Source organism: Diabrotica undecimpunctata, chromosome 2 (assembly GCF_040954645.1).
Source record: "Diabrotica undecimpunctata isolate CICGRU chromosome 2, icDiaUnde3, whole genome shotgun sequence".
NCBI classification, from domain to species: Eukaryota; Metazoa; Arthropoda; class Insecta; order Coleoptera; family Chrysomelidae; genus Diabrotica; species Diabrotica undecimpunctata.
The window spans coordinates 136,816,029-136,841,143 of record NC_092804.1 but is presented as its reverse complement, the minus strand read 5'-3'; the positions used below and the strand labels follow the sequence as shown (position 1 = coordinate 136,841,143).

General features: G+C 33.5%; 1 protein-coding gene and 1 long non-coding RNA gene across 2 annotated transcripts in view; one reads left to right on the top strand and one right to left on the bottom strand.

The window, feature by feature from the left end:
- The window catches only part of LOC140434930 (nose resistant to fluoxetine protein 6-like), a 141,726-nt gene that overhangs the window by 24,955 nt on the left and 91,656 nt on the right, over positions 1-25,115 (top strand). The window lies entirely within an intron of this gene.
- On the bottom strand, positions 1,724-15,089 carry LOC140434932 (uncharacterized). Its single transcript, XR_011950096.1, has 3 exons — positions 14,969-15,089; positions 6,043-6,144; positions 1,724-1,833 (listed from the first exon to the last, which is right to left on the bottom strand). It is a non-coding gene; the product is annotated as an uncharacterized lncRNA (long non-coding RNA).

Below are 25,115 nucleotides of genomic sequence, written 5' to 3'. Positions count from 1 at the left end.
GGCCTGAAGATTGATGGTACGATATTAACAAATTTGAAATTCGCAGACGACATAGTTTTGTTCTCGGACAACCTCAAGGAGGTATGTACAATACTTCATGAACTTCAGTTAGTGTGTGCCAGTGAGGTTCTTAAAATAAACATCTCCAAAATAAAATTTATGATAAACCTAGTACCTAGCGGAAATACTAATATTGGAGACAACGAAGTAGAGCTGGTGGAAAAATACATATACCTTGGACACGAAATAAAGATCACAAGAGACAACCAAACATGCGAACTACGAAGCAGAATAGACCTAGCATAGGCATTCTATGGAAAACTCTTAGACATCTTTAAAAGCGATATACCAATTTCTTTGAACAACTTTTCTACAACTTCTAAAACGCTGCAAATAGCTCAGAGGAAAATAACAAGGTCAATGCTGTATATATCGCTTCGTGACCGAGTTAGAAATGAAGACTTAATACAAAGAACAGTTACCGATGTAATTTGCCGAAATGTCACACTGAAATGAAACTTACCGGACACGTTCGAATCAGTGATGAAAGGTGAACCAAGAGATTGCTTAAGTAGAGGCCGAGATTAGACAGAAGAAGTAGAAGAAGACCTCCTACTCGTTGGACTGACGATCCCAAGAAAATGTTAAGAAATTGGATGAACATTGCTCAATATAGAGCACAATGGACAAAAATGAGGGAGGCAAAGGGTTGGGTGATGATGATAATGAAGCTAGTATGTAGTATTATACTCTCATACATACATCATTTTTCCCTTCTGCAAACGTATTGGATAATTCCTGTTCAGACCCGGTGATTTATAAAACCCAAATGAGTTTATGACCTATTTGATTTTCTCCTGATCTAACACTTCTTTTTCCACACGCCAGTTTTCCCTAGAACTATGAGTTATGATCTCCAGTTCACTGTGCTGCCGTACATCTAGTGGTATCAGTTTTGTTATAGACTCAGAAAACTGCAGGGTCTACTCACCATTCTGTGTCCACTTGACTGTTTTTGGGGTGAGAATATACAAACCAAGCGTCCCTTGAGAAAACTTTATGGAGCCCAAACATTTCTGTAGTATATTTTATCTCTTCGCGATACCTTCTCAGCGTTTTGTTTTTTACATTTCTCAGTTGCCTATTATATACAGTCAGAAATTTGCGATAGTCGCACCGCTGATCTGATCTTTTAGCGCATTAAAATTTCGTCAGAATTCTGTCAGAATTCTGTAATTTGCAATCTTTTTATTATACCAGTGCGCTTTTGGGATACCTCTTTTCCAGTTAGTTTTACGACGGCTACAATAAGTTTCCTTGATCAGCTCATTACCTGTTACTTCAAAATAAATATGTCGCCATTTGTCTGAACAAGACACCTCGCAGCTACAATAGGAAGTAACAAAACGTCTTTAGACTTTAATATTTTTCTTTATTATACCATAATTAAATCTTATACAATGATACTGTGATTACTATTTCGTAGCTTCCAGCATTTAACATTTTTACTTTTGTACTGCTTGAAAAGTAGTTGCGACACTATACACAAGTTTAAAAATCTAAAAATAAAAATAAATTTAAAAACATTTAAAGATATTAAATTTAAACAAAAATAATTCTCCAGATGAGAAAATGCACTAAAGTAAATAGAATTTTATGACTACTTTTATGAATTTACCTTTAGGAGCGTTTGGCGATTAGGATTAAAATAACCCAACCATTTGCTTGTAAAATTTTGTTTTAAAATGATTAGTAGCATCAATAATAGTCTTTGTTGCTGTTATCCCAGTCATACCAATTGCAGCATATAAGGTTTCTATACATACTATTTAACTAAAACGAAATATAAATATTTGATGGAAATTTAAACATTATACGTGATGTAAACATTATACTTAGAATTTGATGACTGTGGCTAGAAAATTCTACAAGGTCACTACAAAAGTGTCATATAATCTTATGATTTTCATTTATTTGGTGTTGTTCATGAATGGTTAACATTCAATGGTTTTAAGATTTCCTACTAAACCTTTTAAGTCTAAAGTTTGTGTTGTTAGTAGATACAACATACCTAAATTAAGTTACATTGTCCTAGGTTCTTATAATTTTTCCCTTAAAGTCTCCGTCAAATATTTTGGCATGGTAATTGAAAGGAAATTAACATGAACCACTTTACTATTCCATCGTACCCATATCAGGTCCATATTGGATTATGGATGTATCTTGTATGGCTCTGCTAGTCCACAAATTTTAAATAAAATAGATATCTTGCAGAACTCAGTCCTCCGTGTATGTCTTGGTGCCATGAAAACAACTCCAGTCAACCCTCTTCATGTACAAGCTATTCAGCCTCATTTAAATCACAGAAGGCAGTTCCTTAGAGACAAATTTCTTCTTAAAATATCCAGAACCAACAATAATCTATATTCAAATATAGGAGTATTAAATGAACAAGATCTTACAAATAAATATTGATCGAAGAAAAATTCTCCACTACTGTGCATCGCAATTTAATCTAATCAAGATACCTTCAGTGATTTATATTATCCCAGCTTAACTTTGTTAGATCTTTATGATTACAATTTATTCTTTCTAAATATAGTGATTGTAAAACCTTCATATAGCGATAATTTTCATATTGATAATAACTTATTATACTCAATACTTGTAAGCTTCGAAGAATTTGTGGCAACATATATCGATGCTTCCAAGTCCAAGGGTTGTGTGGGATGTAATTTTTATATTCCCTCAAAAATATTAATTACTTCTACAAACTGAATAACATATTTTCTATATTTAGTGTTGAAGCTATTGTAATCTACGAAGCTTTGACAATTTTTAACACAGTCTACAATTGATTCTGCAATCATTATATCGGACTGTCTGTTTTAAATTCCGTGATTTTGTCGTACTCAAGCTACTCCTTTAATTATATCACATATGCAATAAAAAACGCATTTTAGAACTCAAAATAGTTAACAAAAACATTAATTTTCTTAAATTTCTTTTTCTTCTTTTTTAGACATGACTATGTCTGTTTTCAATGTGCCTCTAGTAAGTTGTCGTTTTATCGTTTTCGTGGTCTTTATGCTGATCGTCTTCCTATTGAGGAACCGCTTCTTGCCGTCTTTATGATCGTTCCATTCTACGCTTCTATTTCTTACCCAGTTTTTGATGTTCTCCACCTTGCATCTACGTCGTATATCTGTACTTCTAGCTCTATCCCATAGTGTCTTACCATCAATTTTTCTAAGTGTTTTTATCTCTGCTATTTCTAACATCCTTTTTGTCCTCTGTGTGTCAGGTTTTGTTTCTGCCGCGTACGTCTTTATTAATATGATGACTGTTTTATAAATTGTGCCTTTCGTTTCTTTCCCGACATTTTTATTTCTCTATATTGTTTCATTCAGGCAGCCTACGGCTCTGTTTGCTTTATTCACTTGATCTTCCACTTCAGTTTCGAGCTTCCTCTAGCTAGATAATGTGATGCCTAGATATTTAAACTCCATCACTTGTTCTATTATCTGACCTTCCAGCTCCAATTTAGATCTTAGTAAATTTGCTGTTGTAACCAGGCATTTTGTCTTTTTTTGGGGAAATTAACATGTTAAATTTTCTGGCGGTTATATTAAATTGGTGCAGCATACGTTGTGAATCATGTTCACTTTGAGAGAGTATTGCGTCGTCTGCATAGCAGATTATTTTTAAGTTGTTTTTCTCCCATTTGGTATCCTTTTTTAGTTCTTACTTTTTTTATTATTTCATCCATAATCAGGTTGAACAATAGAGGACTCAGGGAGTCTCTCTGTCTTATCCCATTGCCAGCTTCAATAGGGTCGGTTAGTTCTTATTCTGCTTTTACTTTTTTTGTGTTATTTTGGTAGATATTTTCGATCGTTTTGATTATTTTTAGATATATCTCTTTTGCGTACAGTGGGTGGATAACGTATTTTAATTTGACCTGGTCAAATGCCCTCTTAAGGTCCACGAAACATAGATATGCCAGTTTGTTGTATTCTAATAATTTCTCTTGTACTTGCATCATTATATATATAGCGTTGGTGCATGATCTTCCCGACCTAAAACCTTAATGTTCTTCTGCTAGTGTTATAATTAAATTCAGTTTATTTGGTATCACTTTGGTTGTTAATTTTAGTGTTGTATTTAATAAATTAATTCATGTGTAAGTTTCCGGGTCCGATTTGTCTTCCTTTTTAAAGAGAGGTATTAGAATGCTTGATCTCCATTCTTGAGGAATTCTGTTTAGTTCTATTATTTTTTGGATTAGTTTTAATAGTTATTTGGTCAGATCTGGTCCTCCGTACTTTAGGAGTTCGTTGGGTATTTTGTCTTCTCCTGGTGATTTTATATTTTTTAATTTCCTTAATGCTTCCTTTACCTCTTCCACCTCAATATTTATTTCTTCGTTTGTCGTCACCTCTGGTGTTGGTGGTTCATTACAGTCACCTTCATTGCCGATCCCGGCAGATAGGTATCGAAAGTAGTCTACTCATGTTTTCTTCTGAATGTGTTTAGTTTTTCTCATTATTGAGCATAACGGGTATGTGGATATGTTGGCAAAAAAAGTGTAAAAAATAGTGTGACCAATAAACTACCGGTAAACCTAACGTAAGGATGTTATGAAAAAAAGTACTAAGGCGAATCTGTGGAGCAGTAAATGACAATGGAGTGTGGAGAAGACAATACAACTTCGAACTTTATAGAATATACCAGGAACCTGATATCGTAAAACATATTAAGATAGGACGTCCGAGGTGGATAGGGCATGTAATGCAGATGGAATAAAATGACTCAGCTAGAAAAACGCTCCTTGATAGACCTCTTGGTCAGAGAAGAAGAGGAAGACCCAGAACAAGGTTCCTGGATAACATCGATGAAGACATGAGAAATACGGGAATACGTGATTGGCGGAGAAAAGCGATGGATAGGGGCGACTGGAGAGAAATTCTTGAGGAGGCTTGAAGAATGATGATGATGACCAATAAACTACCTGTAAGTTTGTGTGATGCAATAGTTTATATTAAAATAAAATGTCTCAAAATTTGGAACGAATGTTGGCCACAACATACCTGCACCAACCCTTCTACATACTGTAGTCATCATCATCATCATGCAACCTCTTCTGTCCACTGCTGGACATAGGTCTCTCTCATTTTTCGCCACCCTTCACGGTTCTGTGCTTCTTGTTGCCATTTCTTGGATATTCGTCTAATGTCGTCCATCCAGCGTGTTGGTGGTCGTCCTTTGCTGCGTTTGTCTTTTAGTGGGCGTCATTCAATTAGTTTTCTGGTCCATCTTGTGTCTTTCAGTCTCGCTATGTGACCTGCCCAATTTCATTTCAGCTTGGCTATACGTTCGACGACATCACTGATACCTGTTCTCTTCCTTAAGTCTTGATTCCTTTTCCTTAAGTCTTGATTCCTTATACTACCGTATGTCTTGAATAAGGAATCAAGACATACTGTAGTATACAAAATCAAATAACGAATAGAACGTGGTTCCAGCCATATCATTATTCAAGAAAATATATCACAACTGTAACACGTCTTTGATTTGGCCACGCCTGTTATCCCACATATCTACATAAAATTCATGTTCTCGAAAGTGATCATTGTCAAAATTGTGACAAAAGAGGTGTTTAGATCATTTTTTTTAATTCCAAAAATAAAAGGATGAAACAAATTACTTTATTCAATAATTACATGATCTTAATATACAGGCCCCGTTTGATATCGTTGGTCTCTTATCTGAACTTGGACAGTCTATAGCAAAACAGCTGTCAGATTGAGTAGATAGCTGCTCAAGAGTTTGCTATGGAACTCTGAGAACCTCATCATCTTGTTTGTAGATAAATATAGATAAAAAGGGGGTAATACAAAAAAAAGTATTCTAAATTCTATTATGTATACCGTTTTTTAAACACACTGATGATGTGAAAAGAAGCTATATTAGTTACTGTGTATTAGTCATACTGTAACTGACTGATTGACAATGCCATTAAAAAAAATAAACATACTTTACCTGGTTTGTAAATTGCTCTCCATATAATTCATTTAAAATATTAAACAGTCCTATCACCAGTACAGTCATAAACAAAATAGATTGTGCATGTATACAGTTGTTCTAAAAAATAAATATTTTAATAGTAATTTACGTAACAAGTTCCGAAAGTGATATTTTACGAGACGAATAAAAAGTTTTCGAGACTCGCCTACGGCTCGCCCTGGAATCCTGCGAGTCTCGTAAAATGACTTTTGGATCATGCTATGTATAATATTTTTTCTGCAGCCGTTTTGTGTGTTAAAAAGAATATATGGATAAACTTTACTTATAAACTTTTATTAAACACTTTAAAGTTACTCTCGTGAATTCAACATTAGAAAAATCTACTTATGAATATTAATAACACAATTATAACAATTATTTACATTGAGATTGTTAGGAATATTAACAAAAGTGGCAGGATTGAAATTAGTGTTAGACGTGTCAGTACTTTTACTATTTTTTGAGATATTAACTTGGTTGCGGCCATTTTCAATCTGTGAAGCTGTGTGAATTTTAATTCTTAAAGAATTTTCTACGTATCCCTCTGCTACATAAGTTGATTTCCATCCTCCGTCTCTTTTCAAGTTGGCTAAAGTACCACCACTATTATCCAGTAAAGTGGCTGAGCTCCTTTGTAGACAGTGCCCGGTGTATTCTTTGTAATATACAAAAAATCTACGATACGGTGTGTTTGCTTGACGTAATGATAAATATTTTCTGTATAAGAAATGTTATTTTCTCCAATAACCATAAAGGTTCTTTCCATATTCGTGTTAGAATTACAAATTTTAATCACTAACATCGTTATCTTATCATCTAAACTCATTTTGCAAAGCTCTTTACGACGACAAGCGCCTGTCAAACCAATTATTAATGCAACCTAAAATTTACAAAAAAAAAAATAATAAAAAAAGAGAAATTTGATTTAATTATATAACCTTTGTCATTAAGAAGATCTTATCTTCAGCTTCTGATAAAAATTTATCTTTCTTCTTTATTCAATACTTTCGATTTTTTTGGTTTGTAGCGGGTGGATTTTCTTTTTAGGAAAACAATAACTTTTGTATAGCTTATATCTATATTATTTTTAATGTTAAGTGTGGACTTAAGCATCGAGTAATTGCTCCAAAGGCTTGATTGCTTCAAGATATTAGATTTTTCCATTTGATATGCAAGAATGGCTTCTTCATTTATAGTATGTACATTTTTATTATTGCTCCATTTTTTAAATAAATCGTAGACCAATTCATACCTCTTTCTTGACTTTACCGGCACTACTACTACTACTATCGGTTCACAGTGTTCTCCGACGCCTTCCGACTCCTAACCGCCATTCTTCTCTATTTAACCATAATCCTGGAGGGATTTATCTTTCCTCTAATTCTTTTGCAATTCCCTCTCTCCAGCTTCTTCTCAGCCTTCCTCTTTTTCTTCTTCCTTGTGGTGTTCACGTCAAAATCTGTTTCGGAATCCTGCCATCTGGCATTCACTGTACATGGCCGTACCATATTAACTGTTTTGTTTTTATGTCATCAACTATTGTATGCTTGACTCCCATCATTTCTCGTATTCTCTCATTTGGTATCCGATCTCTTCTTGATTTAAATATAAGGTTGAATGCTCGAATAAATGAACTTTGATCAAATAAAAGGCATATATCGAGCACAGTTTAATTTAATCTTGCCCAAGTACTTTCGATCCCTAGATCAGATCCTTAGATCGTGTAAAATTATATGTTTATGACATTTTGTTCTTGTCGGATAGGCCGCAATTGACGAAGTAAGTCTACAAACGTTAATCACATAAAAACTCTTTATCAACCATAAACTTCGAGTTTTGACGTGACAACGTCTTAAATTAGGTTGTGGCTCGGAGTCACTCATGAAAAAGTGTAACGCCCGCTCACGTCTGTTACGATGAGTCACCGAACGAGAGAGAGGCCCGCCGGACCGGCGAATGCCTTGCGTCTCACTCCCACTCAAACATGATCGGTCCGCTGCGCGCGCAGCACTAGAGAATTAGGCGCGTTGAATCGGTGCGTGCTTGTGTCTCTGTCTTTCTCGAGCGTTCTTGGCGTTGGAAAACCGAGAAAGCGTCATAATACAAGTTCACACGTGTGGTTAAAGTATCGTCAGCTGTGTCTGTAGTGAAAATGTGAAGTGCTTAGATTCGTCATTTACAACAACTACAACAATAAAGGTAAATAATTGTACACTAATATTTCATTATCGTAAACTATGATTGATTGATTAATTGTTAGATTGACACAAAAGTTGAGAAACTGAGTTTATAGGTTATGTCATACTATTGACAAATGTTGATAGTGTTAAGTAAATTATTAGTTTAAATCACTCTGCAATCAATCGTAATAAATATATTTCTATAGTTAAAATTTGTGCAATTCTTATTTTCATTCAATTCCTTGTTCCTATTGTGCAATTTAATAATATTCATATCAATAAATATTCTACCGAGAAAAAGACGTTGTCACGTAAAATCTTCGCCCGTAAAACCGACTTTACAGGCAACCGATTTTTTATCGAAGTTAATCAATTTCTTTAGTTATAAAAAAGCGTTTCTTGGCTTATTTCAGATGCACCTGAAGATGATCTAGGGATCGAAAGTACTTGGGCAAGATTAAATTAAACTGTGTTCGATATATGCCTTTTATTTGATCAATCTTCTTGACTTGCCTGCTGCTCTTCTCCAGATTTTTTTTCTCCAGACTTTGCCGGCAATAATTCATAAATAGCGGCTTTGGCAGTTTTCCTAATCTCATTTGGAATCATTTCGGCTTCACTTTCACTGCTGATTTCCATTTCTTGGAATTGAAAAACGAAAAACAGCGAAAACACACGAACCTTAAATGACAACAGTTGTCATAATAAAATACTCTCATACAAAAGTTGATGTTATTCTCAAATCAGTTACCTAGCTACCCAAAATTGTCCCGAAAGTGAAAAAATTAGTCCCGAAAGTAGTTACTGTGGAGTAAAGCAAGGTTATATTTTGTCTCCTATAATCTTCAATCGTTACTCTAAAATTTAACGAAGCTTTGCATAAAATTGAAAAAGGAATTCTACTAAACGCGTTACCAATTAAACAACATTAGATATGCAGATAACATTGTGCAGATAGTATTTGCGTATAACTTAGAAGTCCTTAGGAACAGAATTACATATTAAAGTTAAGAATATGGACTTAATAAAACGTAAAGAAGACACAAAAATAACACTACCTCAACCAAACCCCATTAGATAGGTTAACGCACTACAACTACCTCGGTATAATAATAAAAGAAGAATGGATCAATAACCAGGAACTAAGAGCGCGCGTTGGAAAAGCTAGATCCACCTTTAACTGGACCGGAGCCTTCTTCAGGAGCAACAACCTCTCTCTCTTGGTATAAAACTAAGAATGCGACGATGCTACGTCTTCTCTGTCTCTTTATGGTGTTAAATCATGGACCTTAAACTAACTGACTTAGCCACAAATGAGAAGGTCTTTAGAAGAAAAACCGAGAAGTACTGACCATCATCAAATTTGGAAAGCAGCAATATTTTGGACACATTATGCAAAATAAATCCAGATATGCCCTTCAAAAAACCATCTGGAAGGAAAAATATATTTTGAAGGAAAAAGAAAAACCTCCTGGTTAAAGAACCTCAGAACCTGCTTCAACACATAATCTGTGCAGCTTTTCTGCTTTACTGCAGACAAGATAAAGATTGCCATGATGATCTTTAACATTCGTCACTGATAGACGCATCAAGAAGAATAACTCTAAAAAATGATGAACAGATAATTAAATAAAAATTTAATTGTAATAAAAACTGCCAGTAAAAATTTCCTATTTCTTAATGCCTAATACTGATATAAATTATTTAAAATTAGTTACTTACCACACATAAAATTAAAAAAACTTACCACAAATAAAAAAGAGACTAGTATAAGAAATATTGTCAACACTACTAGATATATTATAATAGGTAATTCGTATAGTTGTTTTATAGACTTAAAGTAACTAAAAAGTATTAAAACATCATTGTTAATTCAATCTAATTAATAATAAGTTATTTATAATTAAATAGATGAACAAATTAAACTTATAAACCAACATATCTTAATTTTCTAAATTACTGAAAAAAATATGAAACAAAATTCTATGTAACATCATGTTTTGATGTTACACATAATTGATTTTAACATCTTTTGGTGGTTTGGTGGCTGGGTTTTGGACTCTAACTTGTTTGAACAAGTTCAAAATTTATACCTCTTAGCCCCTTGTTTTCCTGTATAGACGAAAATTCAAAGTTCGAATAAACAACGTTTTTTAAGACTCCAAAATCCAATTAAAAGGCATTCCTCAAGGGTTTACTCTTAGGGTGGCCGCACACAGAAAGAGCAAAACTGTTTTAGTCAGAAACGTTTTTGACTAAACGAGTCTGATACTGATGTTTCCATATAAATGAAATGAGCTGACGCACACTGATTAGTCGTGTGTCTAAAGCATGTTTAGGCTCATTTAGTTTCAGTCAGTCTGTTTGATGTTGATTACCGGATCGTCGTTTTGTGTCGAAACATTTCAATGTACGCAGGCCCAACGTGTTTTTGGAATTCCCTTCTTGAAACCGCTCGAGTACTCAACAAGAAGCACATGTGGAAACAGCGATATTTTGCTTGTTTATATTGTGTGTATCATGGAAGTGGACGCAGAAAAATTAATTGTACTGATTGAGGCCAGATTCTTTTCTCATTTATAGGATGCACCCAAAATTGTCTCTTATTTTGCGTTTTTTTGTCCTGTAGGAGGAACCACTGCCAGAAAACTAGTGCAATTTCGTCGTTTTCTGTCGACATCTTTAATAAAACTGATTGCAGTATGGTTTGTGCAATCATTTTGTTTCTCCTGAAAACAAAATGTTTCTTGTGGAAACAAAAACGTTTTCGTTTCAAACAAAAACGTTTTTGACTAAAACAGTTTTGCTCTTTCTGTGTGCAGCCACCCTTAGTCTTGCACTTTTCTTCACTCAGACTGAGCTCAAAACGGCATTAACTTAATAAAAGTATCACTCATAAACTAGAGGATGCCGATTTTCAGACTCTTGTGACTGTGTACAAAACCTTAATTCGTTCAAAATTAGATTATGGTGCTGTTGCCTACAACTCAGCTAAAGGTTCACTGTTGAAAGTGCCAGATCCAGTACATCATTCAGCAGTTAGAATTGCACTGAAAGCACACTACACAAGGGGTGAACACCAGCCATATATGCCTTAAGGGTATCAGCTAACCTACAGGTACCTGTTTATAAAAACAAATTTACAGATAGATTTCCATCGATGTTTAATTGTGGAAAAAGATTGGATCCTCCGTTTTATCATTGAGTGAAAGCAAGGTTACAATGCTTGACAAAATAATTCCTCCCACTAACAATATTTCAAAAAGTCAGCCAACACATGTTACCATGGACCATTGCTCTCCATGATTGTAATACAAACCTTTCTGCATTCAAGAAGTGTGACACACTAGCCAAAATTTTTCAACAGAAAATACTAGAGATATTAAATGCTTTTAATGATTACATTCCTATTTTCACCGGCGCATTCATATCTGCAAACTAAGTAGGAGTGGCTTTTACAACAGATAACTATAACAGTTCCTACCAGCTCCCTCTCCAAATCTCCATATTCTCCGTTGAACTCTATTCTATCCTCCAGGCATTAATGATTGCTTGTCAACACACATGACACCAAATACTCTCTAATCATTAGCGATTCCCTGAGTGCATTAACATCCCTAAAGAAGTTGTACTTTACTTGGTCCAAACATCCGTCCTCTTTTAAATTAAGGCCGAACTCTTAAAATGCCAACAAAATCAAAGGTTAATTCAGTTACTGCCTTCTCGATGTATTAGAACGACAACAGTTACCTTAATACTTTTAAAGAATTTTTAAGTGAAAATGATAAATCTAAATGTCTTAATTTTTTATGTGCCTAGGACTGAGTTACCAAATTTGATTTTAACTTTTTCTTTCTCTTTAATTTTTCATGCAAATACAGTTTAATGCTAATAACCCTCTGTGGTTGAAGCAAATTGTAAATAAAAAAATAACTTGAGAATGTTAGAGTATAAATAGATGTAAGTAGACATTTTTTTTGTACTTATTCGATTTTTTTTTCAATATTTTTCCTTTCATTAGACTACAATATATAATTATTTATGTACCAAGGGCATTAAGTAGATGTTTATGTCCGAGGGCAACTGTCTTACAAATACGATGTCCTCTGGCGCGAGTGTTTGTAAGTATGTCGAGGGTATACACATCTACTAATGCGCACGGTGCATACAAACTTTTATGTCATACCAGTTTGTTATCGTACTCACAATCTAAATATTTTCGAAAATTCAGAAAATTTATCATAGTAGAGTAGTTATTAAGAAGTTATCAAATTTTTTTGTCTCAATGCCTATGGTGGCCATAAATTACACTTTATGACCGCACGAGTATAAAGTATACTATTACGTAATTGGTAACTAAGCAATAAAAAAACGATAATGAACTAGTATGACATAAAATAAATAAAAGCTCTGACACACACTGCATTTGACAATTTTTATTTTGGCATAACTTGTCAGACTTATTTTTATACTTACTTTCTCACTCTCATATACTCATGAAATACATACAATAGCCTCATACGAACTTCTGTTTGATAGTCAGTATTGTAATAATTTTCTACGATATTAATGGAAGAAGGTGATAATTTCATTAATAGAGCTGTGTATGCGTTCAGGTGCTCCAATTGAAAATTTATCTAAAATTATGAGTATATGTATACATATATATAATATATATATATATATATATACATATATATATATATATATATATATATATATATATATATATATATATATATATATGTTATATATAAAAAAATGTCATCCTATGACACTTCTGGTTTAAGGGTGATTCCAAATAGCAACAGCTGTCACTGGATTGTTTGTCGTAACATTGCCCCCTCCTATAGACTGCAGACCCTTCCAGTCCACTGTCTCCTCGATACGGGGCCAACCAATGCAGATGTACGATGTTTATTTTGGTTCTTGGTCATATGATTCGGTAGACAACGTCATTGATTTGGGCTGCCACGTACTGACTTCTGTAGATTTGGACATCGCCCCTTATAAGGCGCTGGATTATATAACCACACCAAATCTCCTTCGTTGAAGCCAGTAGAGTTAGTTCGTCTGTCATATCGAGTTTTTATCTTATCGCTCTCCATTTTCAAATGTTCTGGAACCTTCACATGAACATCGTCAATTCTTCTATATAACTTTTGGGTGTAGCTGTCGTTATATTCTTCACGGAGCTTATGAGTTGCAAATAATAGATCAGCAGCAAACCATAACTCTTTTCCAAATAAAATTTTTGCTGGTGTTTCGCTTGTCGACTTGTGGATGGATTCTTGATATGCAAGAAGAAAGAGCTGGATATAGTTATTCCAACTATCTTGATGTTTATTGACAATAATTCGAAGATGTTGAAGTATTCTGTTGAATCTCTCCACCATTCCATCCGACTGATTCAATGTAAAATTTCGACCTTGGTAGGAGTTTATTTCTCTTGGAACTCCAAAATGACAGAACAAATTATTAACCAGTACTTCAGCGACTGTCGAGGCCTCTTGATCAAGTCTTGTTAGAAGTTCACCAATTTTTTTATTATCATTGATGGCCTGAACCTGGCGAATTTTTATGTGACTTTTTGAGGCAGTTTTGGCTACCTCCTACTCTACTGCATGAGCCAAGACATCTCCTAGAGTTTTATTCCTAGCTATTCTGGTAGTCTGCACCAGAACGCAAAACATTCAGGGCTTCTCCTCGAAGTGAAACTGCAAGTGCGGTGGTGTTTCCTTTGTCTGACTACGCGTGCAGCTGCAAGAAACTGTTTTATATAAACTGATCCAATATTCATGCCATCGAATTGGTGGTTTGATTTTAGATGGGTTGAAATGACGTGTGAAATGAGGAATAGTTGTAACATTTAACTGACTCATTATTTTGACCACATTATCTCTCAATTTGTGGCCAATTTTCTGCATCTCTGTTCGCAGTTGCGAGGTATTCTCAATCACAAACTCTTGTATTTCTATACGATGTTGCATTGTGGTCTCAGTAGCGGTTTCTTGTATCTCTTTACGCAGTTGTGTAGTAGTATCACGCACTTCCGAACGAAGTTTTGAACAGTTTTTTGTATCCTCGTCTCGAGCCCTGTCAATTTGTCGAACATGTCTTCTTTAAAACCAATTAAGTATTCCGTGATTGTAACTTGGTTTTATTTTACAATTTTGTGCAATGCAGTCTGGTTTTCGGTTATCTTATTTGTTAAATTTTCTTGCAATGTACTTATCAGACCCTGCAGCATGGCTATTAATGATGGATCTTGGTAGGGGGGATCTTCTGGAACATTCCAGAATCCGTCGGCAAATCGTTTTGGCCCTTAATTCTCGGCATTTTCAAATAATAATCATCTGAGCTCGGCCACTAGGACGTTTCACTTCTGAATTTGTTTTGTGGTTTTCTTAAAATACGTGGATCACGAACTTAAACTTTATTAAAAATGTATAAAATACTGAACAAACTTATTGGCATTAAAACATTAATTAATTTGACAAACCATCTCGACCCCCAACTGTCCTCACGTACTTTTTAACAAACCTCTGGTTTAAGGGTGATTCCAAATACCGACAGCTATCACTTGATTGTTAGTCGTAAGAATATATATATATATATATATATATATATATATATATATATATATATATATATATATACATAAATATCATATAAAAGTATGAATAGGGTGAAAAAAAAAATATTTAACATCAAAAAGTTACCTGAATTCCTGTGAACGTTATACCATATAAATTAACTGCACTTTGGAAAACACCATGAGGAATAACAAATCCCAATACAAAGAACTTAATAACAGCATTTTTGTTAAATATGTCATTCACTCTTGGTACAATTTTTATACTTCCATTATTACCTTCCCAAATCATGACTTCCAAGTTTATTAAAAACACTATGTAACTAAATGGTGCCGCGAGTGGTAGCAGTATATTCAAAAATCTTGCATGACTATAACTAACATTAAGGTGGGATCCACTGTAACGATGGTAGATAGTACCTAAGTATTCAATGGCTTCGATGAAATCACTGTACAAAATATAAGTAAATACGTATATGATCCATACCTATAAATATTAATATAAAGTATTAATAAAATGTGTAATATTCAATTTTCTATTTTTATGAACAGTGTTCAATTTGTTTATAAACAAACAACATAAATAATAATATAATCTTTTTATGTTCTATGCAATTTTATTTTTAAAAAAACGTGGACACTAATATGTTACTAGATATAATATTGTATACAGTGTGTGAAACAGTGACCTTTGTGTGATTTGCTGTCAGTGAGACTGATTTTCGCGAATTTTAAAACGGGGTTTTTACATTTGATAACCCTTTGTTAATTGGTTCTTTTAATCATTTTTTCTTGTCAGAAGGAGAAAGAAGATGGAGGCAGTTAAGCAAATATATATATATATATATATATATATATATAATATATATATATATATATATATATATATAATATATATATATATATATATATATATATATATATATATATATATATATATATATATATATATATATATATATATATATATACTCAGTGACATTAGAAGTGTTACACCCAGAAGGAATAATTTCTTGAACTTAATTTTTTGGCAACATGGTAGATTTACATCAAGAATGAAACGATAACGTTGTCAAGAATTTTTATTAACAAGTAATAAAAAAAAAATTAATAATGTGTTTGGCGACCCCGCAGCTGAATACACTCCTGTATACGTCTAGGCATTGACAAAATGAGATGATCGATGTCTGCTTGTGGCACCTCGTTCCAAACAAATTGAACTTCATGTATTAACCGTGCCAGAGTCTGTGGAGGAAGGTGCAAAGTGGACAGTCTCCTTCCCATCATATCCCATACATGTTCGATAGGATTTAAATCCGGAGCACGGGGCGGCTACGACAAAACATTAACGCCAGCTTCTTGAAGATAGTCCATAGTTTGACGAGCAATATGGGGACGCGCGTTGTCTTGCTGAAAAAGGACGTTTTGACGGCCGTCGAGATAAGGCAGTAAAGTGGTTTGGAAGATGTCATCATCATAACGCGCAGCTGTCATATTGCCTCGAATAAATACAAGTGATGATCGCCTACCATAGCCCCCCAAACCATTACTCCAACTGTCCTGTGTACATGCCTCTCAACAGCAAACCCGGTATTTCGTTATTCTCCACGGCGGCGTCTTACCATGCTAACCATCATGCATTCCTAAACAGAATCGTGATTCGTCACTGAATGCTATATTACGCCATTCTGCCACCCAATGGTGCCGTTCTCTGCACCAATTCAAACGTTAATGAAAGTGGTCCACAGTCAAAGGAAGCACTAGTCGTGGGCGGAATGAAACCAGTCCAAAGGCTCGAATGCGATGGTATAATGTATGCATACTTACAGGTCTACTTACTACTCCAAACCGTTGGTCACCAATTTGATGAGTAGTAGCAAAACGGTATCGCAGAGCCAGTAATCTAAAGCGCCTATCTTGACGCCCTGTGGTACGCCTCGGTTGACCAGTTGGTCTTCTTCGTGTTCCTCTACCTTCGTTTGTCCACACAAAGCAGACACGCATAACCGTCATTGCCGTACAATTAACACGACGGTCAACTTTGCGATATGACAAACCCATATCTCTATACGCAATAATTCTACCCCTGCCAAAATCGCTAACATGGTGGTAATTTTGATGTCTTCGAACTCGAGGCATTTTCTTACACTGAATACAATTAGACTGAGGAATAATAACTAAAAATTTCTATACGAACCGGTTTTTACAAATCGGTCTCTTCACAAAAACATTTAAAGATAAAACTTTATTTTTACAAAAAGTAGAAAAGATAAAACATTGGTATTGTTATCATATCATGTTTTAAATATAGTCATTATGTTGCCAAAAAATTAAGTTCAAGAAATTATTCCTTCTGGGTGTAACACTTCTAATGTAACTGAGTATATATATATATATATATATATATATATATATATATATATATATATATATATATATATATATATATATATATATATATATATGTAATATAATTATAATATAAAATCAGTATATCTTGGATCTACGTAGGTTCAATAATTACTATTAAATTTTTAACTGAATCTTATTATTCCTTTAAAATCAACGTTTTGGTAGCTAATCCTTGCTTTTTTCAAGATTCTAAAATGCACCAGAATTAAGAATAAGATGTTGTAGTAAAACATATAATAACTTATCAACATGTAAAACGAGCCACTAACATTAATGAACGACCACCGAGTAAAACTGACATCTTATGTCTCATTGCTTACTATTATTAATATATTAATTAATTACCGCAATCGGTGCCAAAGAAGACATAAAGAACCTAATCAATCTAATTTAAATAATAACAATCTTAAAGTTGTATCTCCACTGTGTCTCTTTCGACAAGAACACCAAAGATTATGACAGTAAGCAATGAGACACCAGATGTCAGTTTTTACTCTGTGTTTGTTCATTAAAGTTAGTGGCTCATTTTACGTGCTGGTAAATTATTATATGTTTTACGATAACATCTTATTCTCACTTCTTGTACATTTTAGAATTTGGACAAAAGCAAGGGTTACCTGCCGAAACGTTGATTTTAATGGAATAATAAAATCTAGTTCCAAAAACAGTAGTTATATATATTTAGGGATTCTACAGTATTCACTGCCTTCCCTCGCTCAACCGTTTCCATCTCTCTCTGTTGTTCCATTCTCCATCGTTTAGTAGTTACTAAACCTAAATCCAAGATAAACGAGGCAGTTATCAGCGAGAGAGAGGAACTAATGAAAACGTGGAAGGAGCAATTTCAAGAGCTTTTAAACCCAGGAAAAGAACAAAACCAAGAAGAAGAAATAATTCATCACAGAGTACAACAACTAACATTGAAAGAAACTATATACGTCATAAACTATCTGAAAAATAACAAAGTACCTGGCACAGATAGAATGACTGCACAACTAATAAAGAATGGTGGACACGTGCCATGGACGCGTATTCATAAACTAATTTGCCGTATAACGACACTAGAAGTCATCCCAGAGGATTGGAAAGTAGGAATAATATTTTCTTGTACAAGGGGGGGGGGAGCAAACATATATATTATGATTATTTGAAAATTATAAGGGCATAACAGTATGAAATGTCGCCTACAAGATATTATCAAGAAATATATGAGGTGAACTATAGACCAAATACATATGTTAAGAGGTATACATGAAACATTTGCTGAATATAACATACCAATTTACAACTTGTGTATTGATTTCAAACAGGCGTTTGATGGAGTAGATAGACAAAAAATATAAAAACAGTTATCCATGTTAGGAATACCAAAAAAGTTAGTTAAACTTATACAAATGACTTTGGAGAGTTCCAAGGCCATGGTAAAAATAGAAGGAGATATGACAGAGGCATTTAATATTGAAAATGTAGTTAGGTAAGGTGATGCCTAATAAAATATATATGGAGTGCACAAAGTCGAATCGACATGAGAATCTGAAGGTACACAACCATACCTACAAATATGCCTCCACCTTTCCCTACCTAGCCTCAATAATAAATGACAGCAACAACGTCAGTCAAGAAATACAATCATGGATTCTGAGCGGTAATAAGTGCTTTAATGCATACAAATACTTAATGAAAAATCAGTTACTGGATCGTAAGTCTAAGCTTAAAATCTACAAATCAGTAGTTAGACCAGTGGTCACATATGGATGTAAATAGTGGACCCTTTTAACCACTGTGAACCACATTCGTGGAGAATATAATCTGTGAACTTGCTAAGGATATGTAATTGCAGGACAATTGTCCAGAAACCCCTTAAACACAATAAAAAGTTATTTTTGAAGCATGACAAGTTAACAAATGTATAATAGAATTTTTTTGAAGCCTGAATTATTTTTAAAAAATATATACCATAAAAATTTTCAAATTGTAATATGGAAAGATCTATGATGCCAAAACAACTTTAAAACTCTTTAGTTGTACAGATCTTGTAATGAGATAACTTTGTGTATGTATTAATGTTGATGCCCTCGTTGTGCCTATTGATAATAGGTTATCAATTTTCATTCACTAATAAAATAGTATTTTTTTACTCACTGTAACTGCAATAGATACAGATGTGGTCAAACTTTCTAAATCCTCTGCGCTAAATTTTTCCCAAAGTATATATTCAATAAACATCCCAAAATATATTGTCCAGAAAGTAAAACTGATGTAGCTCAATAGTTTATGCAAACTTATTTTGTAAATAATTCTACAGTAAGTTATTATAAACAGATGCGCATTATCTGCAAAAATAAAATGTGGCTAATTATTTGTGATAATTATTTTACGTAAAACACCGAAAGCTTGTTTTCTATAATTTTACAAAATTTGTTAATACGCTATTATTTATTTCTGTCAAGTTTAGCGTATTTGTTTAGGAAGTGGGTCAAAAAATATTAGTAATATGAATTTTCTATTAAATATAGATTAAGATACTGAATATACTCAATATTATATAGAATAAATACAAAAAAAAAATAAATTATAGACAAAAAAACAACAATTGCAATTAACAAAAAAATACAACGGTAGCTACCCTATGTCAGCGTTTCTCAACCTTTCAGTATTCGGGGACCAATTTTCAATTACAATTTTTATGTCATAATAAAATACGACGTATATTAAGACCTTTTTAGCAGGGAAAACTATAATAATCTGCACAGATAGCAGACAGGCGCTACTAACCTTGAATAGACCACGTGTCACATCAGGTTTAGTAATGGAGTGTCACGAGTCACTAACTCAAGCTTTTCGGATGGTAATACCATTATCCTGAGGTGGGTTAAAGGACACAATAGGAATAAAGGCAACCGCATTGCTGACCAATTGGCTAGGAAGGCAGCAGGCATAAGACTCTTAGGACCTGGGGATCTTTTTGATTGGTCAACTACAACAATCGCGGAAATTGTCAAATGTCACTTCCATACGCAAATCAAAAAAAGATGGGAAGAAGAACAAGGATGTAAACTTGTCAGGGTAACACTAAGTAACCTTGAAGAGTCAGCATCAAAGAAGTACTTGGGAATGACCAGGAAAAATCTACGTTTGGCAGTTGGTTTTTTAACTGGTCATTGGCTTAACTCGCCCTCCCTACTCTACAGATACAGAGAAGACCTCTTTACAGCTCGCAAGAAAATTTGTTGCTATTTCTTGCATGACTAACTTTCATGCAAGTCTATTGCAAGGTCTTTATGTGCGATTTTACAGCTTGCAACTCGGCTTGCAATGCAATTAATGTTGAAATTTTTACCCTTAAGCTAACTTAGAAACTTTTGTTTTTTTAATTACTTATTGCTGTTTATTTAACACTATTTAGTAAATTACGAAATGCCAAGACTATTAAAAATAGCCAAATATAAAAAGAAAAGGCTGTAGCAGCAACCTTAAGTATTATTATTGCTGCAGCTAGCCTTTTAAAACTCATTTAAAACGCCGAAAACGAAGATGGTGAATAAGACCATTAACATTGTGGAAAAATCAAACTTCCTACAAATTCCCCTAGACTTCAATAAAAACTTGCGAAGAAAATGACACCAAACCGATTATCGCCAATTGCAAGAAGTTTCAGGAAATATTCAGCTGACGACATACTGCGCATACCTTTAGGCAACTTTCTTGCGTCTTGTAGGTATAATTGCAAGCTGTAAAACGGACTTTATACGTTGAAGATTTTGATACTACTTCGTGCAGCGTATTGTTAGTGCTAGACTCTAAACCTAGAGCCTTATTATAACCTTCAAAATTACCGAGAATAGGTGATTTTGAATTCCTCTTCGCTGCATTTGATATAGATAAACTAGCGTCTCTCGGTCACTTGCCACAATGCTAGCCAAATATTGCCGTAACTTTAATGCCTTTTCTATGTCTGAAAAATCGCTGTCGTTTTTTAAAAAGCTATGCCAGGAAACCAGAAACCTTAATGAAATATCTTCTAATGTCTAATGATTTTCCAATGTAGCCTTTAACATTGGTATAATTTTTTTTATTTTGGTTTTGGCCATCACAAAAAATCTGACCACAGTATGAGATGTTTCGTGGTTTCAGGAACATGTAGTGCAATATGCTTGAGCAAACCTACCTCCTGAGCTACTCTACCAAAAGACACTCTTTTGTCTCAGGACCATGTAACCTATGTAGAGCGATGCGTCGCCATGTTACCAATTCCAACAATAACTTGAATATCCTAATTTGTAATAATATACAGTGATGAGTGTCTTACCACCCGGCTTTTTAACGTAAGAGATAGAAAACACAGTTACCTTGTGAAATAAAAAGAGATGAAACTCGTAGAGGTGGGAAATAGTCGGTAGAAACCTATAATTTACATTACCATTATCGATAGTCTCCCACCTTTAGACGTTACCTTCGAGCTAAATCACCTCGGTCATAATTATTATGTGTAACGTATGTGTGACGTATTTCCATTTTTTAATTTCACATAAAGTAAAAACTGATTGACCACAATAAAGTAAAAATGTAAATAAAATAATTTAATTAATATTAATTATTTAATCTAAAGTTTTAAATTATTAACCAAGAATAATTTCTACTATGATGTGAGGAGTTTCATACACTCTTGTCACGGAATAATCACTATCCTTCGTGGATTAGTGGTAAGAATTCGACACAGACGTCGCAGACGATTAGAGTTCAAAACCCACATGTGGTTTTCTTTTTTTTTTTTAATAATTTGAAATTATGCAGGGATCGTCTTGCTTTGAATTGCTAAACATTTATGTCAGTCGTTACTGGTATTAGAAGTGTTTAAAGTTAAACACAAATATCTTATTGAAAAAAAAAGTATCGTTGTACTTTCAAAAATAAAGTAAAAATTCTTCAAAATTAAAAGAACGTTTAAAGAATGTTTAAATAAGTAAAAATTCTACAAAAATAAAAAAAAATATTGTAAATAAACGTATTTACAATATGTTCAAATAAGCCTTCATTAGCAGCAGAACAATAACCCAAACTGTCACTAAAGAAATATAAATGTTTGATGGATCAGAGTTCAAGTCACGATGTTCTCATGCAGACGCTCAGGGTTCAAATCCCACATGAAGGTTTTACTTTTTTAAAAATTTGAAATTATGCAGATATTATATCGTTTTGCTTTAAATCACTAGACATTTATTTCAGTTTTTATTAGAAGTGTTTATAGTAAAACATGAAAATCTTATTGAAAAAACAATGTCGTACTTTCGAAAATAAAGTAATAATTCTTCAAACATAAAAGAACGTTCTAAATAGATGTACTTCCAAAAATATTTAAATAGGTAGAAATTCTATAAAAATAAAAAAAAAATTATTCTAATGAAATGTATTTACAATAAATGTTCTAATAAGCCTCCATTAGCAGCAGAACAATAACCCAATCTATTATAAAAGTTTCGTCTCACATTAGTTAATGTTTCTGGACTAATACCTCTCATTGAATCAGAGATCTTTTCTCTTAATTCTTGGAGAGAATTAGGCCTATCGTCTTCAATTCCATATAGCTTGGACTTGATATATCCCCACAAAAAAAAATTACAAGGTGCAAGATCAGGTGATCTTGCAAACCAAAAAATATCTCCGTGGCCACTAATCAATCGATTAGGAAAACTCGCACTGAGATATTCACTGACGATGCGAGAATTATGTGCGGGACAACCATTGTGTTGAAACCATATGGAATCGAAAGGTATTGGTAAATTACGAAGGGCTGGGACAATTTGATTTTGCAGAAGTTCCAAGTATTTCCGCCCAGTCATACAGTCTATAAAAAATGGACCAATGACATGATTCCCTATTATGCCTCCCCAAACATTTACTTTTCGAGGACGCTGGGTACGAGCGACATAAATCTGACGAGGATTTCCTCGAGAGAAATACCGAGCATTCATTGAATTGTGACGGCCTGCAATGAAAACGTACATTCATCGGTGAACAAAACGTTCTCTAAAAAATGTTCATCTTGATGTGACATTTCCATTGCAGTTTGACAAAATTCTAAACGTCTATATTGATCCCCAGGGAATTGTTCGTTGGATTTATGAAGTTTATAGGGACGGTATCCATGTCTTTTCAAAATTTTACCTACTCTAAATCTTGAAATTCCATATTGTTCTCCGAGACGAGATGTTGATTGGGTAGGATTTTGCTCAATACTTGCACAAATCAAAGTGTCCCTTAGTTCCGAATCTGGATTTACCTCCCTTCGTCTACGAACTCCTCTTGGAGTGAACACGGATCCATAAGTAAAAAAATTACGTATAATAGACTGAATTGTTGATCGTGCTGGGGCCGGCCTATTTGGAAACATATTTACAAATTGTTGTCTAATCATGTTGTCTGATAATCCATTCACATGCCAGACAACAATTTGCATTTTTTCCTCGAACGTTAAAACCATTTTCACGAATTGTTTTTTCAATAAAAAGTTTCTGTTTACCGTGCAAAAATACTTCTCGGTATGTTATTATTTTTGATGGCTTGATGATTTGGTTAGCTGTAAAGCAGGCAGTTGTTCTCGCGCATCCATTACAATGTTGTTAATTGTTTTGAAAATCATTATCTGTACAGAGGAATTGATATTAACACTGAGAATTTAGTGATGGATTTGGCATTAAAAAGTCTTAACCGGATTATTTTGCAATCACAACTGAAGACTGTAAAACTGAAATTGAATTTGAATTATTTTGTATTTCTATTTTTTAACATTGGAATAAGAATAAATCGTAAATAATGAGTTTTTCGAAAACTTTTTACCTAATATGTATCATATTTTCTATTATTTTTTGAGTGAGTAAAACAAAAATTTTATCCTTTATGTGAATTGAACCTCAATCTTCTTGTCACTAGACCACGTCTATTACGCCAATTTACGCCAATTCCACATACAATAATTGTTTTCGGATGGAACATACCTACCTTTAGTTTAATCAAATATTTCAGTTAAGTTATTTTTATTATTAAATAAACTTAAAGATTTATAATTTAAAATCGCTAATAATTAATGTTTTTTACTATAATATATCTTAATTTATTCAATCATTTATTCTAACATCAGAAATTATTAAAATAAAATATTTTCGAGGTCATCCGTATAATTATGACTGAAGTGAAATAGCCACGTCGAGAACTAGCTTTATCTCATACTATCTCACAACTTAATCTGTCTTCTATCCTTTCAGTAAAACACTCATCACTGTATAATGTAACATAACTATAAATTAACAACATTTAACGGGTTTTTACCCATATATTTTAGTGGCTCTTAGCATGTATACTTCGTTACACTGATGATGGAATTTACATTCCGAAAACGGTCTGTAATGTAATTGTGATATAGCCCGTTTGGGTATTTTATTATATACCTTTTATAAAGGATTTGAAATATTTTTTTTTTTAATTAAATCCACTTTATCTCGTGCGTTCCGTTCCCTTTAATTCAATTACTATTTAAATGGGAATAAGCCACAATTAAAGGTTAAAATACGTTTATTGACGTTTCAATTTCCACTTCGGAACTCGTTCTCAAAATACAAACATTAGTAAATTGATTGTTTTTAAAAATTGTAAATTTACTAGTTAAGAAGTTTAGTTCCGAAGTGGAAATTGAAACGTCAATAAACGTATTTTAACCCTTAATTGTGGCTTATTCCCATTTAAATGGTAATTAATTTAAAATGCCACAAGAAAATAGCTTCAGAACAATATTAAGAAACCCTTTAATTCAATGTTAAAATTGGTCATAGTTCTTATCGCAATAGGCGCCCATAGAAAACGGATAT